Source organism: Choloepus didactylus, chromosome 20 (genome assembly GCF_015220235.1).
Source record: "Choloepus didactylus isolate mChoDid1 chromosome 20, mChoDid1.pri, whole genome shotgun sequence".
Lineage (NCBI taxonomy): Eukaryota > Metazoa > Chordata > Mammalia > Pilosa > Megalonychidae > Choloepus > Choloepus didactylus.
The window spans coordinates 21,488,526-21,506,815 of NC_051326.1; the positions used below are offsets into that span (position 1 = coordinate 21,488,526).

At 35.9% G+C, this 18,290-nt stretch overlaps 1 pseudogene; it reads right to left on the minus strand.

Annotated features, from left to right (window-relative positions):
- Positions 1-10,263: 10,263 nt before the first annotated feature.
- LOC119516622 lies at positions 10,264-10,596 on the minus strand (annotated as a pseudogene).
- Positions 10,597-18,290: the final 7,694 nt, after the last annotated feature.

The following is an 18,290-nucleotide window of genomic DNA, read 5'->3' on the forward strand; positions in this document are numbered from 1 at the left end:
AATCAATCTTTGAACATTTTCATTACTCCAAAAACATAAAAGTAAAATTAAAATAAAAAAGAACATCCAAAACATTCCATTCCCCTCCTCCCCTCACTGTTCATTTACTTTTTATTAACACTCATTCATTGTTTTTTTTAACTTTATCGGAAATTAAAAACAAACAATAAAAAAAAATTTCAAACGAAACCAAAACAAAGGAATAAGGAAAAACAAATAACCTAAAATAACTACATTGCTTCCAACATGTTCCTATCATACCCCCCAAAAATTAACAAACCATAGTCATTCCTGAGCATTCCCAGAACATTAAGTTTACCCTCCATAACTTAACTGTTCTTATTAGATTATCATTCCCCCTTACTATTTGCTATATATCATGAGGTCCCCTGCATTCTACAATATAAATCATTTTTTTACGTTTTTCACAGACTTCATATTAGTGGTAACATACAATATCTCTCTTTTTGTGACTAGCTTATTTCACTCAGCATTATGTCTTCAAGGTTCATCCATGTTGTCCTGTTTCACGACCTCGTTCCTTCTTACTGCCGCGTAGTATTCCATCATGTGTATTTACCACATTTTGTTTGTCCACTCATCTGTTGAAGGACATTTGGATTGCTTTCATCTCTTGGCAATTGTGAATAATGCTGCTATGAACATTGGTGTGCAAATATCTGTTTGTGTCACTGCTTTCAGATCTCCCAGGTACATACAGAGAAGTGAAGTTGCTGGATTGAAGGGTAACTCTATATCTAGTTTTCTTTTTTTTTTAATTCAATTTTATTGAGCTATATTCACATACCATGCAATCATACAAAGCGTACATTCAGTTGTTCACAGTACCACCATATAGTTGTGTATTCATCACCAAAATTAATTTTTGAACATTTTCATTACCAGACACACAAAAATAATAAGAATAAAAATTAAAGTGAAAAAGAACAATTAAAGTAAAAAAAGAATGCTGCATGCCTTTTTTTTTTTTTTTTGCCCCCATTTTTCTACTCATCCATCCATACACTGGACAAAGGGGAGTGTGGTCCATATGGCTTTCCCAATCATATTGTCACCCCTCATAAGCTAGATTTTTATACAATCGTCTTCAAGATTCAAGGGTTCTGGGTTGTAGTTTGATAGTTTCAGGTATTTACTGCTAGCTTTTCCAGTTCATTAGAACCTAAAAAGGGTTGTCTATATATATAGTGTGCAAGAGTGCCCACCAGAGTGACCTCTTGGCTCCTTTTGGAATCTCTCTGCCACTGAAACTTATTTCATTTCCTTTCACATCCCCCTTTTGGTCAAGAAGATGTTCTCCATCCCATGATGCCAAGTCCAGATTCCTCCCCGGCAGTCATATTCCACGTTGTCAGGGGTATTTACACCCCTGGGTGTCAGATCCCATGTAGTGGGGAGGGCAGTGATTTCACCTGGCAAGTTGGCTTAGCTAGAGAGAGAGGGCCACATCTGAGCAACATAGAGGCACTCAGGAGGAGACTCTTCGGCACAATTATAGGGAGGCCTAGCCTCTCCTTTACAGCAACAGTCTTCCCAAGGGCAAGTCCTGTGGTAGAGGGCTCAACCCATCAAACCACCAGTCCCCTATGTCTGTGAGCACATCAGCAACCATCGAGGTGGGGAAGCCCAACACCCCTGCATTCTCCACTAGCTCCTCAAGGGGGCTCTGCTTTTTTGTTTTCATTTTTTTTTTTAATTAACTATTAACTATAGCAAAAGAAAATTAAAAGAAAACATACAATAAAAAAACATTTCAAACAAACCATAATAAGGGAGTAAGAAAAAGACAACTAGCCTAAAATAACTACTTTACTTCCAACATGTTCCTACTCTACCCCAAGAAAATAACCTAATGTAGCAACATTTCTGTGAACTTGTTCCTACCATACCCACCAGAAATTAACAAACCATAGTCATTCCTGGGCATTCAAAGAATGTTAAATTTACCCAAGATAGCTGATCTGTTCTTATTGAGTTATCATTCCCTCTTCATTAATTGCTCTCTATCACTAGTTCCCCTACCTTCTACATTATAAACCGTTTATTTTACATTTTTCAAAGTTCACATTAGTGGTAGCATATAATATTTCTCTTTTTGTGCCTGGCTTATATCACTCAGCATTATGTCTGCAAGGTTCGTCCATGTTGTCATATGTTTCACGACATCTTTCCTTCTTACTGCCGTGTAGTATTCCATCTTGTGTATATATCACATTTTGTTTATCCACTCATCTCTTGAAGGACATTTGGATTGTTTCCATCTCTTGGCAATTGTGAATATTGCTGCTGTGAACATCGGTGTGCAAATATCTGTTCGTGTCACTGCTTTCAGATCTTCCGGGTATATACAGAGGAAGTGAAATTGCTGGATTGAAGGGTAACTCTATATCTAGTTTTCTAAGGAACCACAGACTGACTTCCAGAGTTGCTGTACCATTATACAGTCCCACCAACAGTGAATAAGAGTTCCAATTTCTCCACATCCTCTCCAGCATTTGTAGTTTCCTGTTTGTTTAATGGCAGCCAATCTAATTGGTGTGAGATATCTCATTGTGGTCTTAATTTTCATCTCCCTAACAGCTAGTGAAGATGAACATGTTTTCATGTGTTTTTTGGCTGTTTGTATTTCTTCTTCAAAGAACTGTCTTTTCATATCTTTTGCCCATTTTATAATTGGGTTGTTTGTACTATTGTCGTTGAGTTCTAAGATTTCTCTATATATGCAAGATAGTCTTTTGTCAGATACATGGTTTCCAAATTTTTTTCCCATTGACTTAAGCCTATTGATTTTATTATTCAGTTCCTCTACATTCTAACTGTTAAAGTCTACCACAAGAGTAAGACTGATGAGGAAAAGTGCTGGATGCCCTAGGGGCTCATTTCCTTCTCCCACTACCCTCCCCCCTTTTTATTACAAAGTTGTTGGTTTACGGAAAAATAATGCATATTCTCTCCATATATTCTCCCCCATTATGAACATTTGTAATAGTGTGTTACATTTGTTACAACTGATGAAAGAATATTATTATAATTGAACTACTAACTATAGTCCAGGGTTTACATTAGGATTTCTATTCTACATTCCTATGGATTTTTTAAAATTTTATTCTAGTAACTTAGATACATATATACAATCTATTTCTACTTTTAACCATTTTCAAATATATGATTCAGCGCCACCATCCCCGCTGTCCATTACCAAACTTCCATCACCCCAAACAGAAATGCTGTACAATTTGAGCATTAAGTCCCCATCCCTTCCATCACCCTGGTCCTTGGTAACCTGTATTCTAGTTTCTGACTCCATGAATTTTCAAATTTCTAATTCTGATTATTTCCTATCAGTGAGATCACACAATATTTGTCCTTTTGTGTCTGGCTTGTTTCAGTCAACGTGATGTCTTCACAGTTCATTCATGTTGTTGCATGTATCAGAACTTTATTCCTTTTTAAGGCTGAATAATATTCCATTTTATGTATATACCACATTTCATTTATCTATTCACATTTGATGGGCACTTGGGTTGCTTCCATCTCTTGGTGATTATGAATAATGCCACTATGAACATTGGTGTGAAAGTATCTCTTTGAGTCCCTGATTTCATTCCTTTGGGTGTACAGCTAGAAATGGTACTGTCAGATCAGAAGGTAATTCTATACTAACCTTCTGAAGAACCACCAAACTGTGTTCCATGGCATCTGTACTGTTATTTCCACCAACAATGAAAGACTGTTCCTATATTTCATTGTGTGTTTTTTTCAAATTACTGAGTGTTTCCTTGAACAATTTTTGAAGTTGTATGAGAAGAAATTTATAGCCATTTAATTGCATTACAATGGTAAGGCTAGTTTTTAACTTTTTTGTGACTGTGCGAATCTGTACATGAAAAACAGAGTGTAGACTTATATCTGAACTGTATAAACTGTTGTTATTCTTTTTGTTTTTAACAAAATATACAAATAAGTACATGTTTTAAACATAAATATAAATTGATAATAGCTTATGTCACTATTCAAATGCACTTGTGGAAAGGAATTATAATTTATCCAGAAAAGGCATTTGGGTTTTGCAATAACATGTAATTTAGATAATGAGGTAAGACATTTCATAAAAATTCTTTGTATATAAATTTAATTACAGTGCCTTCCACCCCAAAGAACATGGTGTTTAATAGACTATGAAAGAGAGACAAACTCCACAACATTGTTATAATTTCCATTTCATGTTCTTTTTATAAATTAATGCTGACCTTTTAACAAAAATAAAGGGTTAATAGTGTATGACTTCTCCCACTCTATAATGTTTGCAAAGTAAAACTTCTAGTTAAGATATTATCTTTAAAAGCATAAAAAAAAAGAAAATGCAAGTACTATTTATTGTGAATTTTGAGAATTTCATCATTGGAATTAATTTACAATAAAATAATAAAAACTTTGTGACCTGAGCTGACAGTCTTTCAAAAAATACAAATTAAGAGCATATTTAACAACGTAGAGCTACAGAAACATCCAGATATTAATGCAATCATGAAGTAGCTGAGATAGTTTCTTTTATGGATAATCTGGTCCCTAATTTTCTTCTGACTTTTGTTTACATGTCTCACCACCACAGGTTGAACAGTGTCAACCAAAGTCTAGCAGAATCCTGAGCACTCATCTGTTAGAGGCAAAGGACAATCTATACAAAATAATCAAGGACAAAAAACAAAACTGCAAAGGAAATCAAACCTTGACTTCTTTAAATTACATGATGAGAAAAAAGATTCAGAAATGAACATTCCAATTTTTAAATAACATGAACTACAATTAGTATTTTATGCTTTCCTTTATTACTTAAATGGCTATTACTCATAAAATAAAAAGGAATACTTTCATAAACATTAAAGCCTATAATAAAATTGGAAGCAATTAATACCTTCCTTCTTAGTCTCTCTACAAACCCTATTCTGCAGAGCCAAATGGTCAAGTCAATTAATTTCAGATTAAGCTACAACGATGACTAAACACATTTGTTTAAAAAAGTCACTCAATCATAGACAAAGTCATTTTAATACTTTTGGAGAATTATAGAAATATGAATGAAATATTTTTAATTCTTAGAATTTTTGCTATTGGAGAGTTTTAAGACTTTAAATGTATACTCCTTTTAAAGCCACGTAAGAATAATTATGTACAGAAAAAGAAGATGAGAGATTTTTGCTATGTAGGCAAACAACTGTGTTTCAAGCTAGGATCACCTTTTGCATTTATTTTTCCTCTAAAAGAGGAAAAAGAGAATCCTGGGAAACTAATAAACCATCTCAGATGCTTTCAAGTGATTCTTTTTAATACATGAACTTCTAAGCAATCACATTATGGCCTTAATGAAGTCTTTTTTTTTTTTTTTTTTTTTTTTTTTCCTTTTTGGCAGGGTGATTGGGGTCTTTCCTTCACTCCTCTCTCTGCTGGCAGGCCCATGAAGTTAGCTGGAGAAGATCTCAGGGTTAGAGCACTCACGAATGGAGAGACATACATCTCTTCTGAAGGCATTTGCATCTGTGCAATTTTCTCTTCATTGCCATATTAGCTGGTCTCTATCCATTGATAAGAGGAAGACTCATCATAAAAATGAAAAGTATATAAAATAATTGTTGAAATTTCTTTTTTCTGCCACACTAAAGTGGAACAATAGCTCTCAAAGTAAATCAAACAATCTTAAATAGTCTGTGCAATATCTGTGTAGCTCTCCTTACATTCTAAAGACAAACCTCAGAGCCCATCAACTGCGTTTTCCAGGAAGTTTAATCCCCATTGTGGTTTTGATTTGCATTTCCCTAATGGCTAATTATGTTGAGCTTTCTTTTCATGTGCTTTTTTGAGCATTTGTTTATCTTCTCTGGAGAAAGGTCTATTCAAGTCTTTCGTCAAATTTTAAACTGGGTTGTTTGTCTTTTTGTTGTTGAGTTGTAGGATTTCTTTATATATTCTGGATGTTAAACCTTTATCAGATATGTGGTTTCCAAAAATTTTCTCCCATTCTATATGTTGTCTTTTTATCTTCATTATACAATCCTTTGATGCACAAATATTTTAATTTTATGAGGTCCCAATATTTTCTTTTGTTGCTGGTGTTTTGAGTGTAAAGTATAAGAAACTTGCCTAACACAGGTCCTGAGGATGTTTACCCATGATTTCTCTTAGGAGTTGTATAGTTTGGGTTCTTTTATTTAGGTCTTTGATTCATTGTGAGTTGATTTTTGTATATGGTATGAGGTAGGGGTCTTCTTTCATTCTCATATATAGACATCCTAATTTCTCAGCACCATTTGTTGAAAAGACTATTCTTTCCTCTTTCAGTGGTCTTGGCACCCTTGTCAAAAATCAGCTGACCATAGATGTGAGAGATTATTTCTAATTCTCAATTTGATTCCACCCATTTATATGTCTGTCTTGTGCCAGTACCATGATGTTTTGATTGCATTGGCTTTGTAATAAACTTTAAGATTGGGAAGTGTGAGCCCTCTAACTTGGTTCTTCCTTTTTAAGATGGCTTTGGCAATCCAGGGCTCTTTACCCTTCTATATAAATTTGACAGTTGGCTTTTCCATTTCTGCAAAGAAGGCTTTCGGAATTTTGATAGGGACTGCATTGAATCCGTAAATGGTTTGGGTAAAATTGACATTATAAATATTCCATGAACATGGAATGTCCTTCCAATTATTTAAGTCTTGTTTGATTTTTTTTAAGCAATGTTTTGTAGTTTTTTGTGTATAAATCCTTTAAACCCATGGTTGGATTTATCCTCTAATATTTATTCTTTCAGTTGCTGTTATAAATGGAATTATTTTTCTTGATTTCTTCTTCAGATAATTCATTATTAGTTGCATAGAAACACTACTGAGTTTGAGGTGTTGATCTTGTACCCCATCACTTTACTGAATTTATTTATTAGTTCTTTTTCTCTAGATAGCTTTGCTATGGATATTTCAGGATTTTCAATATATAGGATCATGTCATCTGCAAATAGGTAAAGTTTCACTTCTTCCTTTGCAATATGGATGACTTTTATTTCTTTCTCTTGCCTAATTGCTCTAGCTAGAACATCCAGTCCAATGCTGAATAACAGTGGTAATAGCAGCCATCCTTGTCTTGTTTCTAATCATAGAGGGAAAGCTTTTAGACTTTCACCATTGAGTATGATGATAGCAGTGGGTTTTTCAGATATGCTGTTTATCGTGTTGAGGAAGTTTCCTTCTAGACCTAGTTTTCTAAATGTTTGTTTCAAGAAGGAGTGATGGATTTTCTCAAGTGCATTTTCTGCACCAATTGATATGATCATTTTTTCCTTCATTCTATTAATAAGGTGTATTACATTAATTGATTTTCTTGTGCTCAACCACACTTGCATACCTGGGATAAATCACACTTGATCATCATGGATAATTCCGTCAATGTGCTGTTGGATTTCATTTTCTAGCATTTTGCTGAGGATTTTTTCATCTATATTCATAAGAGTATTTGTAATTTTCCTTTATTGTGATATCTTTATCTGGCTTTGTATGAAGTTGATGTTGGCCTCATTGAATGAGTTACAGAGTGTTCCCTCCTCTTCAATTCCTTTGTAGAATTAGCACAGGACTGGTGTTCGTTCTTACAATGTTTGGCAAAATTCCCCTGAGAAGCCTTCTGGTCCTGGGCTTTTCTTTATTGAGAGGTTTTTGTTTATTGATTTAATCTCTTTACTAGTTATTGGGTTGTTGAAGATCTTTTGTTTCTTCTGAGTCAGTGTAAGAGGTTTGTGTGTTTCTAGGAATTTGTCCATTTCATCTAGGTTATCTAATTTGTCGGTGTTTGGTTGTCCAGTGTATCCTATTATAGTCCTTTTTATTTCTGTGTGATCAGTAGTAACATCCCCCTTTCATTTCTGATTTTAGTTATTTGTGTCTTCTCTCTTCTTTGTCAAACTAGCTATAGTTTTTTGTTGTTTTTTTTTTTATTGGTCTTTTCAAAGAACCAACTTTTAGTATTGTTGATTCTCTCTATTGTTTTATTATTATTATTATTATTCTCTATTTCATTTATCTCTGCTCTAATTCTGCCATCTCCTTCCTTCTGCTCACTTCAGGTTTAGTGGTTTAGTTTGTTCTTTTTTAATCCTCCAGTTATGCAGTTAGGTCTCTGATTTGAGATCTTTTTTTTTTTTTAATGTAAGCATTTAGAGGTATAAATTTCCCTCTCAGTACTAGCTTTGCTACATCCCAAAAGTTTTGGTATTTTGTGTTTTCATTATCATTTGCCTCAAAATATTACCTAATTTTCCTTGTGATTTATTTTTGACCCATTGGTTGTTTAAGGGTACCTTATTTGATTTCTACATATTTGCAAATTTTCCAATTCTCCCTCTGTTACAGATTTCTAGTTTCACATTCCACTGTGGTCAGAGAAGATACGTTGTATGATTTCAGTATTTTTGAATGTGTTGAGACTTGTTTTGTGACCTAACGTGGTTTTTCTTGAAGAATGAGCCATGTGTCCTAGAGAAGAACATGTATTCTGCTGCTATTGGGTGAATTGTTCTATATATGTCTGTTAGGGTAGTTGGCTTAGAGAATCATTCAAGTCTTACAGTTCTGTATTGATCTTCTGTCTAAAGGTTCTATCCACTATTGAAAGTGGTATTTTGAAGTCTACTATTAATGAAAAACTGTCTATTTCTCCCTTTGAATCACTTAATATTTGCTTCACATATTTGGGAGCTTTGCCAGTAGGTGCATATATATTTATAATTGTTATGCTTTCATGTGGAAATGAACCCTTTATCAGTATATAGTGAATTTTTTGTCCTTCATAAAGTCTATTTATCTGATATTAGTAGAACTACCTAGTTCCTTCTTGGTTATTACTTGCATGGTGAATTTGTTTTCCATCATTTCACTTTCCACTTACATGTCTCTGAGTTTAAGATGAGTGTCTTGCACAGTTGAGCTGTGCTTTTTTAATCATCTCGCCCATCTCTGCCTTTTGACTGTAGGGTTTAATCCATTCAAATTTTAAGTAACTACTGATTTTAAGTAAGACTTTCCTCTACCTTTCTGCTATTTAGTTTTTTTAAGTCATATCTTTTTGACCCTCAATTCTTCTATTAATGCCTACTTTCATATTTATATGATTTTTTTATTGTACCATTTTGAGTCCCTTCTCATTTCTTTCTGAATATAATTTTCATATATTTTCTTTGTAGTTACCATGGGGTTAAAATGTAACATCCTAAGTATATAACAATCATACTTCACTTGATACCAACTTGACTTCAATAGCATACATATACACTGTTTCTATATCCCTCTGCCCCCCTTTTTGTTGTACTTATTACAAATTATCTTTATTTGTATTTGACATTGTGTGTCAAAACCATAGGTTTATCATTACTTTGTATTCATTTGCATTTTAGAACCTGTAAAAAGTAAGAAGTGGTGTTACATACCAAAAATACAATACTACTGGCATTTATAATTACCCGTGTTTACCTTTACCAGAGGTCTTTATTTTCTTATGCTGCTTCATTCCACTGTGTGTAGTTTGGAGCTTCATGTGCCCCAGAAAAGGCCATGTTCTTTTAATCCATTCTTGTGGGTACAGACCTATTGTGGGTGGGACCTTTTGATTAGATTGTTTCAATTGAGACGGCATCCATTGAATTCCAGGTGGCTCTTAATCCTTTATAGAGTCCTTTATGAGAGGATAAAAGGCAGAGATGTTCAGCGAGAGCTTAGAGAGAAATGCCCCAGAGATGCTAAGAGAGGACACACAGATGCTCAGGGAAGAGGCCACTGTAACCAGAAGCTGAGAGCAATGGAAACCCAGAGGAAAATATCAGCAGACACCAGCCATGTGTCTTGCTATCTGACAGAGGAACCCCAGACGCCATTGGCCTTTCTTCAGAGAAGGTATCATCCTGTTGATGCCTGGAACATTTTCATGGCCTTAGAACTGTAAATTTTCAAACTAATAAATCCCCATTGTAAAAACCACCCATTTCTGGTATATTGCATTTCAACAGCTTTAGCAAACCAAAAGGCACTGTCTAGAGTCCTTTCCTTTCAGTCTGAAGAGCTCCCTTTAGCATTGCTTGTAGGTAGGGCAGGTGTAGTGGTGATGATTTCCCTCAGCTTTTGTTTATCCGAGAATGTCCTTATCTCTTCCTCATTTTTTTTTTACAAGAGAACAAATACATTATTTTATTTATTTATTTTTCAATAAAGTTTAAATCCTTGAGGGGTACAGCATCATATGGATTTGATGTCCAATGGCCTCAGCAGAAGGTTGCTTTGGAATTTGGCATGAACCATGCGACTATTTCCATGGGCATGAGTTAGATTTCCCCAGATTACTCTGGTTTTGTTAGGTTTGCCACCAGGAGTCACTGTGTTGCTTTTTGCTTTGTACACATAAGCACATCTCTTGCCCAAATAGAAATCAGTTTCATCTCAGGCATAAACGCCTTCAATTTTAAGAAGAGCTGTGTGCTCCCTCTGGTTCTGAAGATCCTGCTTATGGCCAGCAAAAAACGGCTTTGGACCACAACCTTCCAGACATATTTGCCATTTTAGAAGTCCTGTTTCCAGCAGGCCTCCACAGGCTCCAAGATGGCAGAAAGAGCTCTTCCTCATTTTTAACTGAAAGTCTCACAAGATATAAAATTCTGGATGGCTACTGTTTTCTTTCAGCACTTTAATTACTTCATCCCACTGCATTCTTGCCTCCAAAGTTTCTGAAACGAAATCTGCATTTAATTTTATTGGGATTCCCTTTATGCAAGGGATTCCTTTGTATCAAGGGATTCCCTGGAATGCAAACATACAAAAGAACAAATGATGAAAAAATTGAAAAATTTGAAATGGAGCTCAGGGAAATGATGGATACATGAAGTGCACAAATATAAGAATCATTGACGTCCCAGAAGAAGAGTAAAGGGCTAGGAGAAATGTTTCAAGACATAGTTGGGGAAAACTTCCCAACCCTTCTAAATGACATAAATATGCAAATCAAAGATGCCCAGCAAACTCCAAATAGAATAAACCCAAATGAACCCATTCCAAGACATTTACTGATCAGATTGCCAAGTGCTGAAGAGAAGGAGAAAGTTCTGAAAGCAGCAAGAGAGAAGTGATTCACCACATACAAGGAAAATAAAATAAGACTAAGCAGTGACTACTCAGTGGGCACCATAGAGATGAGAAGGCAGTGGTATGACATATTTAAGATTCTGAAAGAGAAAAATTGCCAGGCAAGAATTCTTTAGCCAGCAAAGCTCTCCCTCAAAATTGAGGGAGAGTTTTAAATTTTCACAGACAAACAAATGCTGAGAGAAGTTGTTCACAAGAAAGCCTTGCAAGAAATACTAAAGGGAGCTCTACTGGCTGAGAAGAAAAGAAAGAAGGAGAGAGAGGTCTGGAGAAGGGCACAGAACTGAAGAGTATTAGTAAGAGTAACTTGACAAAGAGAGAGATGGAAAAAATAGACCTGATAACTAAAAAACCAAAGGATAAGATGACTGGTTCAACAACTCCCTTCACAGTAATAACTTTGAATGTGAATGGATTAAACTATCCAATTAAAAGATACAGACTGGTAGAATGGATTAAAAAGTGTGACCCATCAATATGCTGCTATAAGAAGACCCATCTTATATCCTGCAACACAAAGAGACTGAAAGTGAAAGGATGGAAAAAAATATTCTATGCAAGCTGCAAACAAAAGAAAGCAAAGGTAGCTATACTAATATCAGACAAAATACACTTTAAATGCAAAGAGGTCATAAGAGACAAAGAAGGACACTATATATTAATAAAAGGGACTATTCACCAAGAAGAAATAACAATCATAAATGTTTATACACCCAATCAAGGAGATCCAAAGTACATGAGACAAACACTGGCTAAATTGAAGGGTGCAATAGACATTTCTACAATAATAGGAGACTTCAATACACCACCCTCTTCTATAGATGGAACAACTAGACAGAAGACCAATCAGGAAATTGAGAACCTTAAACAATATGATAAATGAATTAGACTTAACAGATAAATAGATCATTACATCCCAAAGTACCAGGATATACATTCTTCTCTAGTGCTCATGGAACATCCTCCAGGATAGATCATAGGCTGGGGCAAAAAACAAGTCTTAATAAATTTAGAAGGATCAAAATTATTCAAAGCACATTCTCTGACCATAATGTAATGCAACTAGAAATCAACAACTACCAAAGAACCAGATCTTTCACAAATATATGGAGTTTAAACACACTTCTAAATAACCAGTGGGTCAAAGAAGAAATTGCAGGAGAAATAGGTAAATATCTAGAGATGAATAAAAAAGAATACAATATGTCAAAACCTATGGGATGTAACAAAGGTGGTGCTGAGAGGGAAATTTATAGCTCTAAATGCATACATCAAAAAGCAAGAAAGAGCTAAAACCAAAGACTTAAATGAACAGCTGAAAAGGGTAGAGAATGATCAGGAAACTAACCCTAAAGCAACTAGAAGAAAAGAAATAGCAAAGATTAAAGTAGAAATAAATTAACTGGAGAATAAAAAAATGATAGAATAAATAAAGCTAAAAGTTGGTCCTTTGAGAAGATCAACAGTTTGACAGACCCTTTGCTAGACTGACAAAGTCAAAAAGAGAGAAGAACCAAATAAACAGAATCAGAAATGAGAGCAGGGTAATTCCTATGGATCCCAAAGAAATTTTTTAAAATCATAAGAGGATTCTATGAACAACTGTATGACAACAAGCTACAAAATTTACAAGAAAAGGACGATTTCCTGGAAACACATGCACAACCTAGACTGACCCAAGAAGAAAGAGAAGACTTCAACAAACCAATCACAAGCAAAGAAATCCAATCGGTCATCAAAAATCTACCTACCAATGAAAGCCCAGGGTGAGATGGCTTCACAGGGGAATTTTACCAAACTTTCTCAAAAGAATTGGCACCATTCCTGCTCAAATTCTTTCAAAAATTTGAAGAAAAAGGAACACTGCATAACTCATTTTATGAAGCTAATATCACTCCAATACCAAAACCAGATAAAATACTAAAAAAAAAAAGAAAAACCATAAGCCAATCTCACTAATGAATATAGATGCAAAAATTCTCAACAAAACACTTGCAAACTGAATCCAAAGGCACATTAAAAGAACTATACACCACAACCAAGTGAGGTTCATTCCTGACATGCAAGGGTGAGTCATCATAAGAAAATCAATCAACACAATACAACACATTAACAAATCAAAAGGTAGAAATCAAATGATCATCTCAACAGATGCTGGAAAAGGATTTGATAAAATTCAGCATCCCTTTTTGATAACAAAAAAAAACACTTCAAAGGGTAGGAATTGAAGGAATCTTCCTCAATATGATAAAGGGCATATATGAAAAACTCACAGCCAGCATAGTACTCAGTGATGAGAGACTGAAAGCCTCCTGTCTAAGATCAGGAACCAGACAAGGATGCCCACTGTCACCACTGTTATTCAACATTGTGCTAGAAGTTATAGCCAGAGCAATTCGCAAAGACAAAGAAAGAAAAGGAATCCAAATTGGAAAGGAAGAAGTAAAACTGTTATTATTTGCAGGTGATATGATCTTATAATTGGAATATCCAGAGAAATCAATGACACAGCTACTCAGCTACTTGAGCTAATAAAAAACTCAGCAGAGTGGTGGGATACAAGATCAATGCACATAAGTCACTAATGTTCCTATGCACTAATAATGACCTAACTGAAGAGGTAGTAAAAAAAATTCCATTCTCAATAGCAACTAAAAAATCAAGTACCCAGGAATAAACTGAACTAAAGATGCAAAAGACCTCTACACAGAAAATTACAAACTGTTATTAAAAGAAATCAAAGAGGATCTAAAGAGGTGGAAAGATACTCTGTGTTCCTGGATGGAAAAGCTAAACATCATTAAGGTGTCAATTCTACCCCAACTGAGCTACAGACTCAATACAATTCCAATCAAAATTCCAACAACTTACTTTGCAGCCTTGGAAAATCTAGTTATCAAGTTTATTTGGAAGGGAAAGGGGCCTCAAACTGACAAAAACAATCTAAGAAAGAACAAAGTGGGAGGACTTATACTTCCAGACTTTGAAGATTACTATATAGCCACAATGGTCAAAACAGCATGGTACTGGCACAAAGACAGACATATTGATCAATGGAATCAAATTGAGGGTTCAGAAGTAGACCCCCAGATCTATTGTTGACTGATTTTTTATAAGTCCCCCAAATCCACTGAACTGGGACAAAACAATCTCTTCAACAAATGCGACTGGGAGAACTGGATATCCATACCCAAAACAATGAAAGAGGACCCCTACCTTACACCCTATATAAAAATTAATTCAAAATGGATCAAACACCTCAATATAAGAGACAGCACAATAAAACTCTTAGAAGATAATATAGGGGAGTGATGTCATCAACATGGTGACATAAACAGCCGTGGAAAACTTCTCTCCAGAGATTCAACAAAAAAAGGGACATTTCTGAATTTTTTGAATCTCTGGAGGAGGCTATAGACTAGAGAAAGACCCTGCAAATGCCAAATTGAAGAAAGAGAAGCAATATCAGGTAGGAATCTTCCATCCCAGACCAGCCGGTCATCTCCCGTCCCCCTCACTCAGTCTCTGAGGCACAGAATCAGCAGACAGGACCCCTCCCACCAGGGACACAGATTTAAAAATCTCTTACAGCAGTGAAAAATTCCCTCACTGTTTGAAGAGCCAGTGGACAGGGGAGGATATTTCAAGGCCCAGATCTGTGAGGTACAGATAGACTGAGAAAACGTGGACAGAGACTATTTCCAGACACTGGGTGAGCATAAGAATCATTCCCTTAAGGGAAGCAGCAGCCAGCAGCCATTTCCTTGCCTTGGAGACAGCTGGAATGTTGGGACAGATGGGGGAGTACTTTGCTACAAATGGAGACCCACATCGAGACAGATTTTGGCCAGCAAAGTGAGGGCATAGGAATCCCACAGTTTCAGCCCTGCTGGGTCAGACAGCCAATGCTCAGAGGCAAAGCAGTCTCTGAGGACGATTAAGCTACTGAACAGCTCCATCTGCTGGACTGTCCAGAAACTGTAAGGGAAGTAAAATACTTTTTAAAAGATGCTTCAAACACTTTCTTAGGAACACAGGAGCTAGTCCACATGCTCTGTATGGAAACACAGCCCTGTTTTGGCTGAGAAATAGGGAAGACCCAACTGTTAGAGCAGGGCTCCAAAACAAACCCAGGTCTTACTAGCTGGAGGGAAATAGAGCACCACTGGAAGCCAGCAGATTTTTATTACCACACACAGTGAACTTGCTTGGGTGCCCAGTACCTACCTCCCATCCATGCGGCAGGCCACAGTGGGTGCCTGAGTTTGGGGGGAAGACTGGTGACAGAGCCAATCTCACAGCTGACCAGGGAGAGAAACAAAGAAATATAGAGCTCAAAGACAAGCAACAAGAAAACCCTAGGCAAAGGAGAGAAAACCTCCAGAATGAACTAATCAAGTAAACCAGATGCCTAGACAGCAAAAAAATCATGAGCCACATCAGGAAACAGGAAGATATGGCCCAGTCAAAGGAACAAACTAACCCCTCAACTGAGATTCAGAAGTTGAAACAACTAATTATGAATATTCAAACGAATATTTTAAATCAAATAAACAAGTTGAGAGATGATGCAACAAAAGAGATGAGGGCTATAAAGAAGACACTGGGTGAGCATAAGAAAGAATTTGTAATATTGAACAAAACAAATGGCAGAACTTATGGGAATGAAAGTCACAATAGAATAGATGAAAAACACAATGGAGACATACAACAGCAGACTTGGAGAGGCAGAAGAAAGAATCAGTAAGCTGGAGGACAGGACATCTGAGAGCTTGCACACGAAGAAACAGATAGGAAAAAGAATGGAAAAATATAAGCAGGGTCTCATGGAACTGAATGACAACATGAAGTACACGAATATATGTGTTATAGGTGTCCCAGAAGGAGAAAAGAAGAGAAAAGTGGCAGAAAGAATAATAGAGGAAACAATCAATGAAAATTTTCCAACTCTTTTGAAAGACATAAAATTACAGGTCCAAGATGCACAATGTATCCCAAACAGAACTGATCCAAATGGATCTACTCCAAGACACTTACTAATGAGATTTTCAAATGTCAAAGACAAAAAGAGAATTCTGAAAGCAGCAAGAGAAAAGCAATCCATCACTTTCAAGGGAAGCTCGATAAGACTAAGGGCAAATCTCTCAGCAGAAACCATAGAAGCAAGAGGGCAGTGGTATGATATATTCAAGATACTGAAAGAGAAAAACTGCCAACCAAGAATCCTATATCCAGCAAAACTTTCCTTCAAAAATGAGGGAGAGTTTAAAATATTTATAGCTAAACAGATACTGAGAGAGTTCATGAACAGGAGTTTTAGTTTATTAGAATAGTTAGAAGAACATATTTGAAACTGTTGAACTGCAACCCAGTATCCTTGATGCTTGAAGGCAAGCATGTAACCATATAGCTTATATGACCATGTGATTGTGAAAACCTTATGGCTTATACTCCCTTTACCCAGTGTATGGACAAATGAGTAGAAAAATAGGGAAAAAAGTAAATGAATATTATGGGGGAGGAGGGGTATGGGATGATTTGGGTGTTCTCTTTACTTTTATTTTTATTCTTATTTTATGGAGTAATGAAAATGTTCAAAAACTGATTGTGGTGATGAATGAACAACTATGTGATGATACTGTGAACAATTGTTTTATACTTTGGATGATTGTATGGTATGTGAATATATTTTTAAAAAAAATGCTACTGTTAAAAAAATAATTTAGGGAAACATCTTCAAGACTTAATAATATGAGGTAGCTTCTTAGACCTTACACCCAAAGCACAAGCAATGAAAGAAAAAAATGGATAAATTGGAACTCCTCAAAATCAAAAGCTTCTGTGCCTCAAAAGACTTTGTCAAAAAGGTGAAGGGGCAACAAACTCAATGGGAGAAAATATTTGGAAAGTATATATCTGATAAAAGACTGATATCCTGAATATATAAAGAAATCCTACAACTCAACAATAGTACTAACAGCCCAATAATAAAATAGGCAAAGGATATGAAAAGGCATTGAGGAGATACAAATGGCTACAAAACACATGAAAAAATGTTCATCTTCAATAGCTATTAGAGAAATGCAAATCAAAACCACAAGGAGATCCCATCTCACATCAATAAGAATGGCTGCCATTAAACCAGCAGGAAACAACAAATGCTGGAGAGGATGTGGAGAAATTGGAATTCTTATTCGTTGCTGGTGGAAACGTATAATGGTACAGTCACTGTGAAAGACAGTTTGGCGGTTTCTCAGAAAACTAGATATCAAATTACCTTACGATCTGGCAATTCCACTTCTCAGTGTATACCCAAGATCTGAAAGCAGTGACACAAACAGACATTTGTACACTGATGTTCATAGCAGCATTGTTCACGATTACCAAGAGATGGAAGCAATCCAAGTGCCCTTCAACAGATGAGTGGATAAACAAAATGTGGTATAGGATGGAATACTATGCAGCAGTAAGAAGAACAATGTTCTGAAACATATGGCAACATGGATGAACTTTGAAGATGTAATGATGAGTGAAATAAGTCAGACACAAAAGGAGCGATATTGTATGTTGCCACTACTATAAACTCCCTGAACAATGTCAAATCAGTGTTTATTAATGTAGAACATTGGGGACCTAGAGATAGACAGAAGCTCATGAAGGGGGAATGATAACCTAATACGTTCAGATATGTTAATAAGGGTGAATTTTAAAGTATGGGAATGGATTGGGGTGATGATTGTTAATGGGATTATAAGTATCAGAGCTGCACTGAAGGCAAACAGGATTGAAAGGGGTTGTGTAAAGGCATGTATCCCCTGATCAGCACTACAAATATAGATAAGTGCTTGCATGATAAACTTCTAAGGATGACGCTGGTACAGAGATGTTCCAGTTTGCTAATGCTGCTGGAATGCAAAACACCAGAAACGGATTGGCTTTTATAAAAGGGGTTTATTTGGTTACAAAGTTACAGTCTTAAGACCATAAAGTGTCCAAGGTAAGGCATCAGATAGGGTACCTTCAATGAAGAAAGGCCATTGGCATCTAGGAAAACCTCGGTTAGCTCAGAAGGCACGTGGTTGGCGTCTGCTTGCTCTTAGGTTG